Consider the following 17,633-nt stretch of genomic DNA (forward strand, 5'->3'; position numbering starts at 1 on the left):
TCGAGCAGTTGTACAACTTTCAACTTTCAGCGTTTCAAGGGATCAGCAGCAAAGGCTGCAACTGTTCACTCTGGGATTAGGGGAACTGCCAATGCTGAATGTGGCCTCGTTCAGGCGCGGGATGACCTCTGTCGTTTGCGGGAGATATTGGTGGCCGAGGTGGCAAGCGAAAGTCGATGGTAAGACGCCGCTGTAAATCAGCGTACAGACCCGGATAAAGATGTGTGCCAAGCGCATCCCGTACAGTGCGATGGTAATTATTACAGGACTGTGAGGGTGTCTTATCGTGCATTTGCACCTGCTCGCTTTGTATTGTGGATTGAAGGAAAGGATTGGATGTAAATCAGGGTTGAAAGGAAGAAAGATAAAAGTATTAGATGCAGATTCAAATGAAAGGGCGTGCCGCGCGCGTCCTATACAGTGGGTGGAGGTTATTGCTGGGCTACACACGTCCCATACATTAAGGTGGTGGAAGTTATCGCTGTGCTGCACGCGTCCCGTGCAGTCTGGTGGTGGAGGTTGTCGCTGTGGTTTTCACAGGCACTGTCTGGAGCGGTGCCTGGGTGTAAAAGGGGTATAAAATGGTTATAAATGGTCATCTGGGTAATTTGATTTATTTCATGGATAAGAGGAAAGAATTGGAATGAAGATAGCGATTGAATGCAAAATGGAGATATAATTAGACCGAGCTATAAGACCCACACAAAGCACTTTGTCCCGTTAACCCATTAGACATGAGGGACAGGTGTAACTGCACATATACTCATGAAATAACTGTCTGGGGATCACTGTATGTTGGGTGCCAATGCCTTAGAGGCATGTGGTTTCCAGAATCGCAACAAAATATATATTAGACCGGCAGCCCAGAAACATTTGGTTAGACGAACTAAGTACCAATATCTGGCTATGGGAGTGTGTAGGGGGTCACCTGAAATGAACGGAAATGGGAGTCTGCCGGGTACCACCACTGCGTGTAGACTTGGAGGACCCCCCAAGGGGCCAAAAATGGGTGCTACATAGATGAGTGAGGTACCACTTAAATCCACCACCATGGTGTGCTCACTGCCATGCCAATATCAACACAAACGGCAGACATTTTTCCCACTGCAAAAGGCCCGCCAGACCCCCACAAAGGGCCTAAAAAATTGGGCTAGCATAGACGAGCGATGTACCGCTCAAACACTGCATCGGATGACATTTCCATGACTTCTGTCCACATTATCCTTGTTAGCCTCACCAGTAGATTTATGAAGCCCATAGAGTAGGGTCCTGAAAAACAATAGCAGGTCCCCAGGGAGATCCGGTGAGCAGGTCTTCATGGACTCAACAGATGTAGGAGTTGGTGTTCTCCATTTAGGCATCCCAAGAATTTCATTTCTTAGGTGAAGAGCTGCCCTCCTTATAGTGGGTTGGTGCTTCTCTTTCTCATTCTGCAGATTTGCTTTTCCGTCGTCCACCGATAAAGCCGAACTGTACAGGAAATTCCCTCTCTGGTAGTCGAAAAGTGTGACGGATATTTTGTCACCAAATTTCTCCTGTATTTTTCTTGTCAAAGCCTGTGTTGTATTGCTATCAATGTTCTCTTCTGTTAATCCATTGGCAAGATATTCCGCCTTGTACAAGTCAAATAATGACGAAACAAACATTGCCTGCCGATTAACTATCACCTCTGTTTCAATAAATGCGGCAATAGTGCTGAAGGTGTCTGCGTGTAGCTGTCTGTTCGTAGCCTGTGCTCTCTGCAGAGGAGGTCCCTCGACCTCATTGAAGAATTCACGACGACAGGATTTGTGATACTGAGCCTCCTTTGCTATTAGATCAATACGACAACTGACTAATTATTTGATGCGCTCATTGGTACTGTAAGGGGCTGCTGCAAATATTTTTTCACACCCATCTTTTGTCTGACAATCTGATAGTGGCTCTACTTTCTTGTTTACTGTCTTCCTAACTTTTGGACAGAAGATGCATGATCCTTTCAGCAAACCTTTTGAATCACTTGGTGGAAGAAAGCTTCGTTCTCTTGTCTCTGGCTTTTTAGCAGGAGGCTCATCTGTGCTCTGACCAGCTGATATGTTTTTAACGGCAGTGAAATTTTTGTAGCATGGTTTTGTATGATAACATGCACTGCCTCAGTCCAGTTGCAAATTGACTTCTGTTATCACATCTCTGTATCTGTCTGTTTTTAGTTGTAGCCTGACCTCAGTTGCTTTCTTGATAGCTTCCGATGTTTTATCATCAAACTGTCTAAGGTTGGTCCCACCAGAAGTTTTGCATATGATGCAGAGGGCCTGGGGTTGATCATGTGGCTCATGGTCTCTGTCACTCCCAGTATCAGTCTCCTGAAACATAGTAGTGAATGTAGTGAGCTTCATACTTAACGCGTGCACATGAGAGAATAGGAAACAACAACAACAACAACAACAACACAATACTCTGGCAATTTGGAATCTGTGTTGTTGGCTATGACCCTTTTGCTTCCGTTTTTTTTTTTGCTTCCGGTTTTTTTTTGCTTCCGTTTTTTTGGCATGGGGAATGATGCATGCCGGGAGATAAAGGCATCATCGGAGACATGAAAGACCCAAATATGGTGTATATTTATGGTGGTGTATATTTGGTGTATATTTCCTCCACTTATTTTAATAAAGATATCTCCCGCATCATCAAAAAATAATTTTTAATAGTGATTTACATTATTTGATCGCTGATCCCGAATCCAGGCCGAAGTAACCGGAAATTGCATATACAGTTGTGAAAAAGTTATAGGTAAAGTCAGAAGCGAATGTAAGAAGAATTCTACGTTCGCTTCTAGTATTTATTTTTTTTGATGAGATCCTGTTCTAGGCAGTGTAGTTATTGTTGTGAAGGTAATGTTGAGGTAATATGCAGTCGTGTTATCACGGTTATAAAAATGCACAAATAATTAATTTGATCTATAGTATACCCAATCACACCTTTATGATGAAAAAATTAACAACAAAACTAGAGAGTAAATACTCTTGCAGTTTTAAGTCTACCTAATTTTATAATAAAGATATCTCCCGCATCATCAAAAATAATTTTTAATAGTGATTTACATTATTTGATCGCTGATCCCGAATCCAGGCCGAAGTAACCGGAAATTGCAGCATCAAATGTAAGAAGAATTCTACGTTCGCTTCTAGGCTTTGCCTATTCCATATTATACATTTAAGACATCATAGCACCACTCCTAAAAGAATACAGCACATATGAAACAAGAAATACAATTGCATATGATTAAAAAGGATACATTTAAAAAGAAAAACAGCAAAAGAATGAAATTAATCACACATGACATACAATGGTGTTTTGAAACCTCTCATCAAAGCAGAAAAGTAGTTCAACCCAATGTTTCACAATTTTTTGATATAAAATTTCAAAAATTTAACATGGATTTCACATGAGTGCCCTATTAGTAATCTGAACATTTCCGATCTTGGCTGTTAGGGATATCACAATTATGTAACCTAAACTACAAAAGCCGAATCCCATGTTATTAGTAGAAATACATTGGAATTCCTTTGAAAATCTTGCAATGAAAGATGAGCCAAATTGGTATAAAAATAGGCCTTTGCTGCATATAATTGGAGCTTACCATTTGAGATCCAGAACTTGGAATTTCGTCCTCCATTTCTCCAGGATAAACAGTAGAATTCAGAACCTTCTTGATGTGTTATCTGCAAGAAACATGAACCGACATTTGTGGCAGGTGAAAACTCAATCAACTTAATCTTGGAATGGTAACTGATTATTACAGTTTACAGGACTCTCCATGCACATTGCAATCTGGTATCAGTTCAGAGACACATTTTGGCCCATGTCACACATGGCAGATAACCACATAACTGTACACATTCATCTTTTACGTAAATTTAACTTGGGCTTTCAATATAAAAAAAGTAATTATTCCTATACATTCTTGTTATGTATAACTACTAGTACTAGCTAGGTTTGGTAATTTGCTCAGGATAACATTTAGCCAGAACTGCATTAAAAAGCATTTAATGGGAGAAAAATGTGGACTAAAAATACTCCCCTTCAAAGTTTGTTCCTCCATTTGAATGTAGAAAACTTTAAAAACCTAGGTCATCGAAGTAATTTTTTCACAACCCCTTTCAATATAAATTACAGAGAAGAAATGTCATCGCAGTAAATTTACCTGGTAAATTTTTGTAGTGACTTGCAAAGGTAATGATTTTCTGCTGCAGATATGAGCAATAGTGGCCTATCAGATCATCATGTGGTAGAGGTATCTTGAGTAGTACATGTAACAGTCTGCAATAAATTATAGTGTTAACAGAAAGTGACAAATATTCTTAGATTTCAGTTCTACTATTTTGAATTGGCTTGTTTAGATTTGATGTACAAAATTAGATTGTTCTTTAATAGATGAAATATGTTACATCGGCCAAACAGATTATAACTTCTGCGAATAAATTGTGGACAATCTTGTATAACTTACAAGTATAGAAAATCCCTTAGAGCTTCAACAAAACCAAACGTTCCATACTGTACACAGCCCGTCCACTCGATAATTACTCATTTGGTTCAGTAAGGTAAACCTAACAAACATAAATAACAAATTATCAGTTTATAAATCACTAAAAATTTAACATTATTGTAGCAATTATCTTCTTGATCTGTGATAAAAGTTAACTAAATATTGCAAATGTTCCACAATTCATACTTACAATTTTAAACACGAGACTGAATGTAATGAATCAAATGTACAGAACAAGTATCTTCAAACTATTTGCTGACCATGCCACAGACAAAACATTCTATAATGGCACAAACTGAGCCTGACAATAAACAACATTATTGATTTTAATATTTTAAGCATACACTCACTGCATCACTTCTGACATTGCAATTATGTCCATACTATAGGATGTCTGATACGGCTTTCCGTAGTTTTTCTTAAAGGCGAGAGATGGCTCTGTAAGCTTATCAAATTAAAGTCCCAGTTAAGATACCGCACTATCAAATAACATAATCTTCAAGCTTAAATTGTACTTCGGCCTATAATAGTATAGTTTATTGCATAGATTCCACAGTGCTTTTTAAATATATGCAGTTGTTGATACTTGATCCTAACCACATCATGTCACTCACTGGACCTCTCTGCAGGCCATGTGCTCTGGGCATTGCCCCAGGGCATTAGTTTTAACCTAAATTATCAACTGAGCCCTAATAACTGAATCATGCATGATATCCCTGCATTATAATAGCAAACTATATTATGTAGCAAAGTAAAACAACTTACCCCAAACAGCTGTAAACAATGAGTCTTGACTGCACAAACTTCCATCCAATCCAGTGTCGATATATTGTTTGGCTGCAGCTAAAGAGAACTTCTCACCAAATTCAGCCAAATGGCCAAATATATGGAAAGCCAAATAGGACACTCCAACTGTTTATACCGACTATTAGCCTCTTGTCTCTCTTTTCTCATTGAAATGGGTTGTCGTGGAAATGGCCAAAGCAGTGGTTAATTTTTTGACATGAGCCACTTTGTATTCATTAGCCGAAGGTTGTGGTTGATCATATAAACCTGGTTCAGCTAATATCTTTAATATCTAGACTAGCCTACTTGCGCCAAAGGGCTTATTAGGGGGGTCTGGTAGGACCAAGGCAATGGATAATTATTCTGGCATGGGTCATTTTGTATTCCCGAGGCTGTGATTGATCATCTAAACCTAATTTTAGCTGGTACCTTTAATATCTAGGCTAGCCTAGATGGGCCCAAGGGCCCATTGTGGGGGGGTCTAGTAGGCCCAAGGCAGCGGATAATTGTTCTGTCATGTGTCATTTTATATTTCCCAAAGTGTGATAGATCATTTAAACTTGGTTTTAGCTGGTACCTACAATATTTAGGCTCGCCTAGTTGGACCGCAGTGTCTAGGGGGTCCATTTTTGGGGTGTCTGTATGAGGGGGTGAGGTGTATTGAATTACGTGGGGGTGAGGTGTTTTGAATGATGTGGGGGTGAGGTGTCTTGAATTACATTGGGTTGAGGTGTTATGAATTACGTAGGGGTGAGGTGTTTTGAATTACTTCGGGGTGAGGTGTTTTTCATGATGTTGTGGTGAGGGTTTTTTAATGATGTTGTGGTGAGGTTTATTTAATAACGTGTTGTTGAGGTGTTTTTAATGACGTTGTGGTGAGAGTTTTTATGACGTTGTGGTGAGGGGTTTTTAATGACAGGTTGTTGAGGTGTTTTTAATAACGTTATCATGAACTGTTTTTAATGACATTGTGATGAGGTGCTTTTAATGATGTTGTGGTGAGAGGTTTTTAATAACGTTGTGGTGAGGTGGTTTTAATGACGTTGTGGTGAGGAGTTTTTAATGACGTTGTGGTGAGGAGGTTTTTAATGATGTTGTGGTGAGGTGTTTTAATGACGTTGTGGTGAGGTGTTTTAATAACGTTGTGGTGAGGTGTTTTTTATGACTTTGTGGTGAGGAGTTTTTAATGAGGTTGTGGTGAGGGGTTTTTCATGATGTTGTGGCGAGGGATTTTTAATGACGTTGTGATGAGGGGTTTGTAATGAAGTTGTGGTGAAGGGTTTTTAATGACATTGTGGTGAGGTGTTTTTAATGAGGTTGTGGTGAGGGGTTTTTAATGAGTTGTGGTAAGGGGTTTTTAATGACGTTGTGGTGAGGGGTGTTTAATGATGTTGTGGTGAGGGGTTTTTAATGACGTTGTGGTGAGGGGTTTTTAATGGCGTTGTGGTGAGGTGTGTTTAATGACGTTGTGGTGAAGGGTTTTTAACGACGTTGTGGTGAGGGTGTTTTTATGCCGTGGTGGTGAGGGGTTTTTCATGATGTTGTGGCGAGGGATTTTTAATGACGTTGTGATGAGGGGTTTGTGATGAAGTTGTGGTGAAGGGTTTTTAATGATGTTGTGGTGAGGTGTTTTTAATGAAGTTGTGGTGAGGGTTTTTTAATGATGTTGTGGTGAGGTTTATTTAATAACGTGTTGTTGAGGTGTTTTTAATGACGTTGTGGTGAGAGTTTTTATGACGTTGTGGTGAGGGGTTTTTAATGACAGGTTGTTGAGGTGTTTTTAATACCGTTATGATGAACTGTTTTTAATGACATTGTGGTGAGGTGCTTTTAATGATATTGTGGTGAGAGGTTTTTAATAACGTTGTGGTGAGGTGGTTTTAATAACGTTGTGGTGAGGGGTTTTTAATGATGTTGTGGTGAGGGGTTTTTAATGACGTTGTGGTGTGGAGGTTTTTTAATGACGTTGTGGTGAGGAGGTTTTTAATGACGTTGTGGTGAGGTGTTTTTAATAACGTTGTGGTGAGAGGTTTTTAATGACGTTGTGGTGAGGTGTTTTTAATAATGTTGTGGTGAGGTGTTTTTAATGACTTTGTGGTGAGGAGTTTTTAATGAGGTTGTGGTGAGGGGTTTTTAATGACGTTGTGGTGAGGTGTTTGTAATGACGTGTTGTTGAGGTGTTTTTAATAACGTTGTGGTGAGGTTTTTTAATGATGTTGTGGTGAGGGGTTTTTAATAATGTTGTGGTGAGGTGTTTTTAATGACGTTGTGGTGAGGGGTTTTTAATGACATGGTGGGGTGTTTTTAATAAGGTTGTGGTGAGGTGTTTTTTATGACGTTGTGGTGAGGGGTTTTAATGATATTGTGGTGAGGGGTTTTTAATGACGTTGTGGTGAGGGTTTTTAATGAGGTTGTGGTGAGGGGTTTTTAATGAGGTTGTGGCAAGGGGTTTTTAATGACGTTGTGGTGAGGGGTGTTTAATGATGTTGTGGTGAGGGGTTTTTAATGACGTTGTGGTGAGGGGTTTTTAATGGCGTTGTGGTGAGGTGTGTTTAATGACGTTGTGGTGAAGGGTTTTTAACGACGTTGTGGTGAGGGTGTTTTTATGAGGTGGTGGTGAGGGGTTTTTAATGAGGTTGTGGAAAGGGGTTTTTAATGACGTTGTGGTGAGGGGTGTTTAATGATGTTGTGGTGAGGGGTTTTTAATGACGTTGTGGTGAGGGGTTTTTAATGGCGTTGTGGTGAGGTGTGTTTAATGACGTTGTGGTGAAGGGTTTTTAACGACGTTGTGGAGAGGGTGTTTTTATGAGGTGGTGGTGAGGGGTTTTTCATGATGTTGTGGTGAGGGATTTTTAATGACGTTGTGATGAGGGGTTTGTAATGAAGTTGTGGTGAAGGGTTTTTAATGATGTTGTGGTGAGGTGTTTTAATGAAGTTGTGGTGAGGGGGATTTAAATGATGTTGTGGTGAGGTGTTTTTAATGACGTTGTGATGATTGGTTTTTAATGACGTGTTGTTGAGGTGTTTTTAATAACGTTGTGGTGAGGTGTTTTTAATGACGTTGTGGAGAGGTATTTTTAATGACGTTGTGGTGAGGGGTTTTTAATAAAGTTGTGGTGAAGGGTTTTTAATGACGTTGTGGTGAGGTGTTTTTAATGAAGTTGTGGTGAGGGGGATTTTAATAAAGTTGTGGTGAAGAGTTTTTAATGACGATGTGGTGAGGTGTTTTTAATGAAGTTGTGGTGAGGGGGATTTTAATGACGTTATGGTGAGGTGTTTTTAATGATGTTGTGGTGATTGGTTTTTATGAAGTGTTGTTGAGGTGTTTTTAATAATATCATGGTGAGGTGTTTTTAATGACGTTGTGGTGAAGTGTTTTTAATGACATTTTGTTGAGGTGTTTTTAATGACATTTTGTTGAGGTGTTTTTAATGACGTTGTGGTTAGGTGTTTTTAATAACGTTGTGGTGATGGGGTTTTTAATGACGTTGTGGTGAGGTGTTTTTAATGGCGTTGTGGTGAGGGGTTTTTAACGACGTTGTGGTGAGGGTGTTTTTATGAGGTTGTGGTGAGGGGTTTTTCATGATGTTGTGGCGAGGGATTTTTAATGACGTTGTGATGAGGGGTTTGTAATGAAGTTGTGGTGAAGGGTTTTTAATGACGTTGTGGTAAGGTGTTTGTAATGAAGTTGTGGTGAGGGCGATTTTAATGACGTTGTGGTGAGGTGTTTTTAATGACATTGTGATGATTGGTTTTTAATGACGTGATGTTGAGGTGTTTTTAATAACGTTGTGGTGAGGTGTTTTTAATGACGTTGTGGTGAGGTGTTTTTAATGATGTTGTGGTGAGGGGTTTTTAATAAAGTTGTGGTGAAGGGTTTTTAATGACGTTGTGGTGAGGTGTTTTTAATGAAGTTGTGGTGAGGGGGATTTTAATGACGTTATGGTGAGGTGTTTTTAATGACGTTGTGGTAAGGGGTTTTTAATGACGTTGAGGTGAGGGGTTTTTAATGACGTTGTGGTGAGTGGTTTTTAATGATGTTGTGGTGAGGGGTTTTAAATGACGTTGTGGTGGGGGTTTTTCATGACGTTGTGGTGAGGTGTTTTTAATGAGGTTGTGGTGAGGTGTTTTTAATTGGGTTGTGGTGAGGGTTTTTTTCATGACGTTGTGGTGAGGGGTTATTAATGACGTTGTGGTGAGGGGTTTTTAACGAAGTTGTGGTGAGGGGTTTTTAATGACGTTGTGGTGAGGAGTTTTTAATGACGTTGTGGTGAGGAGGTTTTTAATGACGTTGTGGTGAGGTGTTTTTAATGACGTTGTGGTGAGTTGTTTTTAATAACGTTGTGGTGAAGGGTTTTTAATGATGTTGTGGTGAGGTGTTTTTAATGACTTTGTGGTGAGTGGTTTTTAATGAGGTTGTGGTGAGGGGTTTTTAATGACGTTGTGGCGAGGTGTTTTTAATGATGTGTTGTTGAGGTGTTTTTAATAACGTTGTGTTGAGTTGTTTTTAATGAAGTTGTGGTGAGGTATTTTTAACGACGTTGTGGTGAGGGGTTTTTATCGACGTTGTGGTGAAGGTGTTTTTAATGACTTTGTGCTTAGTAGTTTTTAACGACGTTGTGGTGAAGGTGTTTTTATGAGGTTGTGGTGAGGGGTTTTTCATGACGTTGTGGCGAGGGATTTTTAATGACATTGTGATGAGGGGTTTGTAATGATGTTGTGATTATTGGTTTTTAATAATGTATTGTTGAGGTGTTTTTAATAACATTGTGGTGAGGTGTTTTTAATGACGTTGTGGTGAGGTGTTTTTAATGACGTTGTGGTGAGGTGGTTTTAATAACGTTGTGGTGAGGGGTTTTTAATGATGTTGTGGTGAGGGGTTTTTAATGATGTTGTGGTGAGGAGGTTTTTAATGACGTTGTAGTGAGGTGTTTTTAATGGCGTGGCGGCGAGGTGTTTTTAATAATGTTGTGGCGAGGAGTTTTTAATGACGTTGTGGTGAGGAGTTTTTAATGACGTTGTGGTGAGGAGGTTTTTAATGACGTTGTGGTGAGCACGTTTTTAATGACGTTGTGGTGAGGTGTTTTTAATGACGTTGTGGTGAGTTGTTTTTAATAACGTTGTGGTGAAGGGTTTTTAATGACGTTGTGGTAAGGTGTTTTTAATGACTTTGTGGTGAGGAGTTTTTAATGAGGTTGTGGTGAGGGGTTTTTAATGACGTTGTGGAGAGGTGTTTTTAATGACGTTTTGTTGAGATGTTTTTAATAACGTTGTGGTGAGGTGTTTTTAATGAAGTTGTGGTGAGGTATTTTTAACGACGTTGTGGTGAGGGGTTTTTAACGACGTTGTGTTGAAGGTGTTTTTAATGACTTTGTGGTGAGGTGTTTTTAACGACGTTGTGGTGAAGGTGTTTTTATGAGGTTCTGGTGAGGGGTTTTTCATAACGTTGTGGCAAGGGATTTTTAATGACATTGTGATGAGGGGTTTGTAATGATGTTGTGATTATTGGTTTTTAATAATGTGTTGTTGAGGTGTTTTTAATAACATTGTGGTGAGGTGTTTTTAATGACGTTGTGGTGAGGTGTTTTTAATGAAGTTGTGGTGAGGTGTTTTTAATGATGTTGTGGTGAGGGGTTTTTAATGAAGTTGTGCTGAAGGGTTTTTAATGACGTTATGGTGAGGTGTTTTTAATGACGTTGTGGTAAGGGGTTTTTAATGACGTTGAGGTGAGGGGTTTTTAATGATGTTGTGGTGAGGGGTTTTTAAAGACGTTGTGGTGAAGGGTTTTAAATGACATTGTGGTGAGGGGTTTTTCATGACGTTGTGGTGAGGTGTTTTTAATGAGGTTGTGGTGAGTTGTTTTTAATGGGGTTGTGGTGAGGGTTTTTTCATGATGTTGTGGTGAGGGTTTTTAATGATGTTGTGGTGAGGGGTTTTTAACGACGTTGTGGTGAGGGGTTTTTAATGACGTTGTGGTGAGGTGTTTTTAATGAGGTTGTGGTGAGGGGTTTTTAATGATGTTGTGGTGAGGGATTTTTAATAACGTTGTGGTGAGTGTTTTTTTTTAATGATGTTGTGGTGAGGTTTATTTAATGACGTGTTGTTGAGGTGTTTTTAATAACGTTGTGATGAACTGTTTTTAATGATGTTGTGGTGAGGTGCTTTTAATGACGTTGTGGTGAGAGGTTTTTAATAACGTTGTGGTGAGGTGGTTTTAATAACGTTGTGGTGAGGGGTTTTTAATGATGTTGTGGTGAGGGGTTTTTAATGACGTTGTGGTGAGGAGGTTTTTAATGACGTTTGTGGTGAGGTGTTTTTAATGACATTGTGGTGAGGGGTTTTTAATGACGTTGTGGTGAGGAGGTTTTTAATGACTTTGTGGTGAGGAGTTTTTAATGAGGTTGTGGTGAGGGGTTTTTAATGACGTTGTGGTGAGGTGTTTTTAATGACGTGTTGTTGAGGTGTTTTTAATAACGTTGTGGTGAGGTGTTTTTAATGAAGTTGTGGTCAGGTATTTTTAATAACATTGTGGTGAGGTGTTTTTAATGACTTTGTGGTGAGGAGTTTTTAATGAGGTTGTGGTGAGGGTTTTTAATGACGTTGTGGTGAGGTATTTTTAATGACGTGTTGATGAGGCGTTTTTAATAACGTTGTGGTGAGGTGTTTTTAATGAAGATGTGGTGAGGTATTTTTAACGACGTTATGGTGAGGGTGTTTTTATGAGGTTGTGGTCATGGGGTTTTTAATGACGTTGTGGTGAGGTGTTTTTAATGACTTTGTGGTGAGGGGTTTTTAACGACGTTGTGGTGAAGGTGTTTTTATGAGGTTGTGGTGAGGGGTTTTTAATGACATTGTGGTGAGGGATTTTTAATGACATTGTGATGAGGGGTTTGTAATGATGTTGTGATTATTGGTTTTTAATGACGTGTTGTTGAGGTGTTTTTAATAACATTGTGGTGAGGTGTTTTTAATGACGTTGTGGTGAGGTGTTTTTCATGACGTTGTGGTGAAGGGTTTTTAATGACGTTGTGGTGAGGTGTTTTTAATGAAGTTGTGGTGAGGGGGATTTAAATGACGTTATGATGAGATGTTTTTAATGACGTTGTGGTAAGGGGTTTTTAATGACGTTAAGGTGAGGGGTTTTTAATGACGTTGTGGTGAGGGGTTTTTAATGACGTTGTGGTGAGGGGTTTTAAATGACGTTGTGGTGAGGGGTTTTTCATGACGTTGTGGTGAGGTGTTTTTAATGAGGTTGTGGTGAGGTGCTTTTAATGGGGTTGTGGTGAGGGTTTTTTTCATGACGTTGTGGTGAGGTGTTTTTAATGACATAGTGGTGAGGGGTTTTTAACGACGTTGTGGTGAGGGGTTTTTAATGACGTTGTGGTGAGGTGTTTTTTATGAGGTCATGGTGTGGGGTTTTTAATGACGTTGTGGTGAGGGATTTTTAATAACGTTGTGGTGCGGGGTTTGTAATGATGTTGTGATTATTGGTTTTTAATAATGTGTTGTTGAGGTGTTTTTAATAACATTGTGGTGAGGTGTTTTTAATGACGTTGTGGTGAGGTGTTTTTAATGACGTTGTGGTGACCTGTTTTTAATGATGTTCTCCTGACGGGTTTTTAATGAAGTTGTGCTGAAGGGTTTTTAATGACATTATGGTGAGGTCTCTTTAATGCCGGTGTGCTAAGGGCTTTTTAATGACGGTGAGGTGAGGGGTTTTTAATGATGTTGTGGTGAGGGGTTTTTAAAGACGTTGTGGTGAAGGGTTTTAAATGACATTGTGGTGAGGGGTTTTTCATGACGTTGTGTTGAGGTGTTTTTAATGAGGTTGTGGTGAGGTGTTTTTAATGGGGTTGTGGTGAGGATTTTTCATGATGTTGTGGTGAGGGTTTTTAATGATGTTGTGGTGAGGGGTTTTTAACGACGTTGTGGTGAGGGTTTTTAATGACGTTGTGGTGAGGTGTTTTTAATGAGGTTGTGGTGAGGGGTTTTTAATGATGTTGTGGTGAGGGATTTTTAATAACGTTGTGGTGAGTGTTTTTTTTAATGATGTTGTGTTGAGGTTTATTTAATGACGTGTTGTTGAGGTGTTTTTAATAACGTTGTGATGAACTGTTTTTAATGATGTTGTGGTGAGGTGCTTTTAATGACGTTGTGGTGAGAGGTTTTTAATAACGTTGTGGTGAGGTGGTTTTAATAACGTTGTGGTGAGGGGTTTTTAATGATGTTGTGGTGAGGGGTTTTTAATGATGTTGTGGTGAGGAGGTTTTTAATGACGTTTGTGGTGAGGTGTTTTTAATGACATTGTGGTGAGGGGTTTTTAATGACGTTGTGGTGAGGAGGTTTTTAATGACTTTGTGGTGAGGAGTTTTTAATGAGGTTGTGGTGAGGGGTTTTAATGACGTTGTGGTGAGGTGTTTTTAATGACGTGTTGTTGAGGTGTTTTTAATAACGTTGTGGTGAGGTGTTTTTAATGAAGTTGTGGTCAGGTATTTTTAATAACATTGTGGTGAGGTGTTTTTAATGACTTTGTGGTGAGGAGTTTTTAATGAGGTTGTGGTGAGGGGTTTTTAATGACGTTGTGGTGAGGTATTTTTAATGACGTGTTGTTGAGGTGTTTTTAATAACGTTGTGGTGAGGTGTTTTTAATGAAGTTGTGGTGAGGTATTTTTAACGACGTTGTGGTGAGGGTGTTTTTATGAGGTTGTGGTCATGGGGTTTTTAATGACATTGTGGTGAGGGATTTTTAATGACATTGTGATGAGGGGTTTGTAATGATGTTGTGATTATTGGTTTTTAATGACGTGTTGTTGAGGTGTTTTTAATAACATTGTGGTGAGGTGTTTTTAATGACGTTGTGGTGAGGTGTTTTTCATGACGTTGTGGTGAAGGGTTTTTAATGATGTTGTGGTAAGGGGTTTTTAATGATGTTGTGGTGAGGAGGTTTTAATGACGTTGTGGTGAGGTGTTTTTAATGACGTGGTGAGGTGTTTTTAATAATGTTGTGGTGAGGTGTTTTTAATGACGTTGTGGTGAGGGTTTTTAATGACGTTGTGGTGAATGGTTTTTAATGAGGTGTTGTTGAGGAGTTTTTATAACGTTGTGGTGAGGGGTTTTTAATGACGTTGTGGTGAGGTGTTTTTAATGACTTTGTGGTGAGGGGTTTTTAACGACGTTGTGGTGAAGGTGTTTTTATGAGGTTGTGGTGAGGGGTTTTTAATGACATTGTGGTGAGGGATTTTTAATGACATTGTGATGAGGGGTTTGTAATGATGTTGTGATTATTGGTTTTTAATGATGTGTTGTTGAGGTGTTTTTAATAACATTGTGGTGAGGTGTTTTTAATGACGTTGTGGTGAGGTGTTTTTCATGACGTTGTGGTGAGGTGTTTTTAATGACGTTGTGGTGAGGGTTTTTTTAATGAAGTTGTGGTGAAGGGTTTTTAATGATGTTGTGGTGAGGTGTTTTTAATGAAGTTGTGGTGAGGGAATTTAAATGACGTTATGGTGAGATGTTTTTAATGACGTTGTGGTAAGGGGTTTTTAATGATGTTAAGGTGAGGGGTTTTTAATGACGTTGTGGTGAGGGGTTTTTAATGACGTTGTGGTGAGGGGTTTTAAATGACGTTGTGGTGAGGTGTTTTTAATGAGGTTGTGGTGAGGTGCGTTTAATGGGGTTGTGGTGAGGGTTTTTTTCATGCCGTTGTGGTGAGGTGTTTTTAATGACATAGTGGTGAGGGGTTTTTAACGACGTTGTGGTGAGGGGTTTTTAATGACGTTGTGGTGAGGTGTTTTTTATGAGGTCATGGTGTGGGGTTTTTAATGACGTTGTGGTGAGGGATTTTTAATAACGTTGTGGTGAGTGGTTTATTTAATGATGTTGTGGTGAGGTTTATTTAATGACATGTTGTTGAGGTGTTTTAATAACGTTGTGATGAACTGTTTTTAATGACGTTGTGGTGAGGTGCTTTTAATGATGTTGTGGTGAGGTGGTTTTATTAACGTTGTGGTGAGGGGTTTTAATGATGTTGTGGTAAGGGGTTTTTAATGATGTTGTGGTGAGGAGGGTTTAATGACGTTGTGGTGAGGTGTTTTTAATGACGTGGTGAGGTGTTTTTAATAATGTTGTGGTGAGGAGGTTTTAATGACGTTGTGGTGAGGTGTTTTTGATGTTGTGGTGAGGTGTTTTTAATAACGTTGTGGTGAGGTGTTTTTAATGACGTTGTGGTGAGGGGTTTTTAATGACATTGTGGTGAGGAGGTTTTTAATGACGTTGTGGTGAGGTGTTTTTAATGACGTTGTGGTGAGGTGTTTTTAATGATGTTGTGGTGAGGGGTTTTTAATAATGTTGTGGTGAGGTGTTTTTAATGACATTGTGGTGAGGGGTTTTTAATGACATGGTGAGGTGTTTTAATGAGGTTGTGGTGAGATTTTTTAATGATGTTGTGGTGAGGGATTTTAATGATATTGTGGTGAGGGGTTTTTAATGACGTTGTGTCGATTGGTTTTTTAATAATGTTGAGGTGAGGGGTTTTTAACTACGTTGTGGTGAGGGGTATTTAATGACATTGTGGTGAGGTGTTTTTAATGAGGTTGTGGTAAGGGGTTTTTAATGATGTTGTGGTGAGGAGGTTTTAATGACGTTGTGGTGAGGTGTTTTTCATGATGTGGTGAGGTGTTTTTAATAACGTTGTGGTGAGGTGTTTTTAATGACGTTGTGGTGAGGGGTTTTTAATGACATTGTGGTGAGGAGGTTTTTAATGACGTTGTGGTGAGGTGTTTTTAATGACGTTGTGGTGAGGTGTTTTTAATGATGTTGTGGTGAGGGGTTTTTAATAATGTTGTGGTGAGGTGTTTTTAATGACATTGTGGTGAGGGGTTTTTAATGACATGGTGAGGTGTTTTAATGAGGTTGTGGTGAGATTTTTTAATGATGTTGTGGTGAGGGATTTTAATGATATTGTGGTGAGGGGTTTTTAATGACGTTGTGGTGAGGGTTTTTAATGAAGTTGTGGTGAGGGGTTTTTAATGAGGTTGTGGTGAGGGGTTTTTAATGACGTTGTGGTGAGGGGTGTTTAATGATGTTGTGGTGAGGGATTTTTAATGACGTTGTGGTGAGGGGTTTTTCATGGAGTTGTGGTGAGGTGTATTTAATGACGTTGTGGGGAGGTGTTTTTAATGACGTTGTGGTGAAGGGATTTTAATAACGTTGTGGTGAGGTGGTTTTAATAACGTTGTGGTGAGAGTCTTTAATGACATTGTGGTGAGTGGTTTTTCATGACATTGTGGTAAGGTGTTTGTAATGACATTTTATCGAGGTGTTTTTAATGATGTTGTGGTGAGGTGTTATTTTTAACGTTGTGGTGAGGTGTTTTTAATAACGGTGTGGTCAGGTGTTTTTTATGACGTTGTGGGGAGGTGTTTTAAATAACGTTGTGGTGAGGGGTTTTTAATAACGTTGTGGTGAGTTGTTTTTAATGACGTTGTGGTTTGGTGTTTTTAATAATGTTGTGTGAGTTGTTTTTAAGGACGTTGTGGTTTGCTGTTTTTAATAACGTTATAGTGAGGGGTTTTTAATGAAGTTGTGGTGAGGTGTTTTTCATGAAGTTGTGGTGAGGGGTTTTAATGACGTTGTGTTGAGGGATTTTTAATGACGTTGTGGTGAGGTGTTTTTAATGAGGTTGTGGTGAGGGGTTTTTAATGATGTTGTGGTGAGGGATATTTAATGACGTTGTGGTGAGGGATTTTTAATGACGTTGTGGTGAGGGATTTTTAATGACGTTGTGGTGAGGTGTTTTTAATGAGGTTGTGGTGAGGGTTTTTAATGACGTTGTGGTGAGGGATTTTTAATGACGTTGTGGTGAGGTGTTTTTAATGAGGTTGTGGTGAGGGGTTTTTAATGACGTGGTGAGGGATTTTTAATAACGTTGTGGTGAGTGGTTTTTTATGAAGTTGTGGTGAGGGGATTTTAATGATGTTGTGGTGATTGGTTTTTATGAAGTGTTGTTGAGGTGTTTTGAATAACGTCGTGGTGAGGTGTTTTTAGTGACGTTGTGGTGAGGTGTTTTTAATGACGTTGTGATGAGGTGTTTGTAATGATGTTGTGATGATTGGTTTTTAATGACGTGTTGTTGAGGTGTTTTTAATAATGTTGTGGTGAGGTGTTTTTAATGACTTTGTGGTGAGGTGTTTTTAATGACGTTGTGGTGATGGGTTTTTCATGAAGTTGTGGTGAGGGGGATTTTAATGATGTTGTGGTGAGGTGGTTTTAATGACGTTCTGGAAAGGGGTTTTTAATGACGTTGAGGTGAGGAGTTTTTAATGAA

General features: G+C 39.1%; 1 pseudogene; it reads right to left on the reverse strand.

Moving 5' to 3' along the window:
- Positions 1 to 1,150: 1,150 nt before the first annotated feature.
- LOC147023296 (uncharacterized) lies at positions 1,151 to 2,375 on the reverse strand (annotated as a pseudogene).
- Between the last annotated feature and the right edge of the window lie 15,258 nt (positions 2,376 to 17,633).

Source organism: Eptatretus burgeri, chromosome 7 (genome assembly GCF_056783735.1).
Source record: "Eptatretus burgeri isolate ZD-2024b chromosome 7, Ebu_testis_v1, whole genome shotgun sequence".
Classification (NCBI taxonomy): domain Eukaryota; kingdom Metazoa; phylum Chordata; class Myxini; order Myxiniformes; family Myxinidae; genus Eptatretus; species Eptatretus burgeri.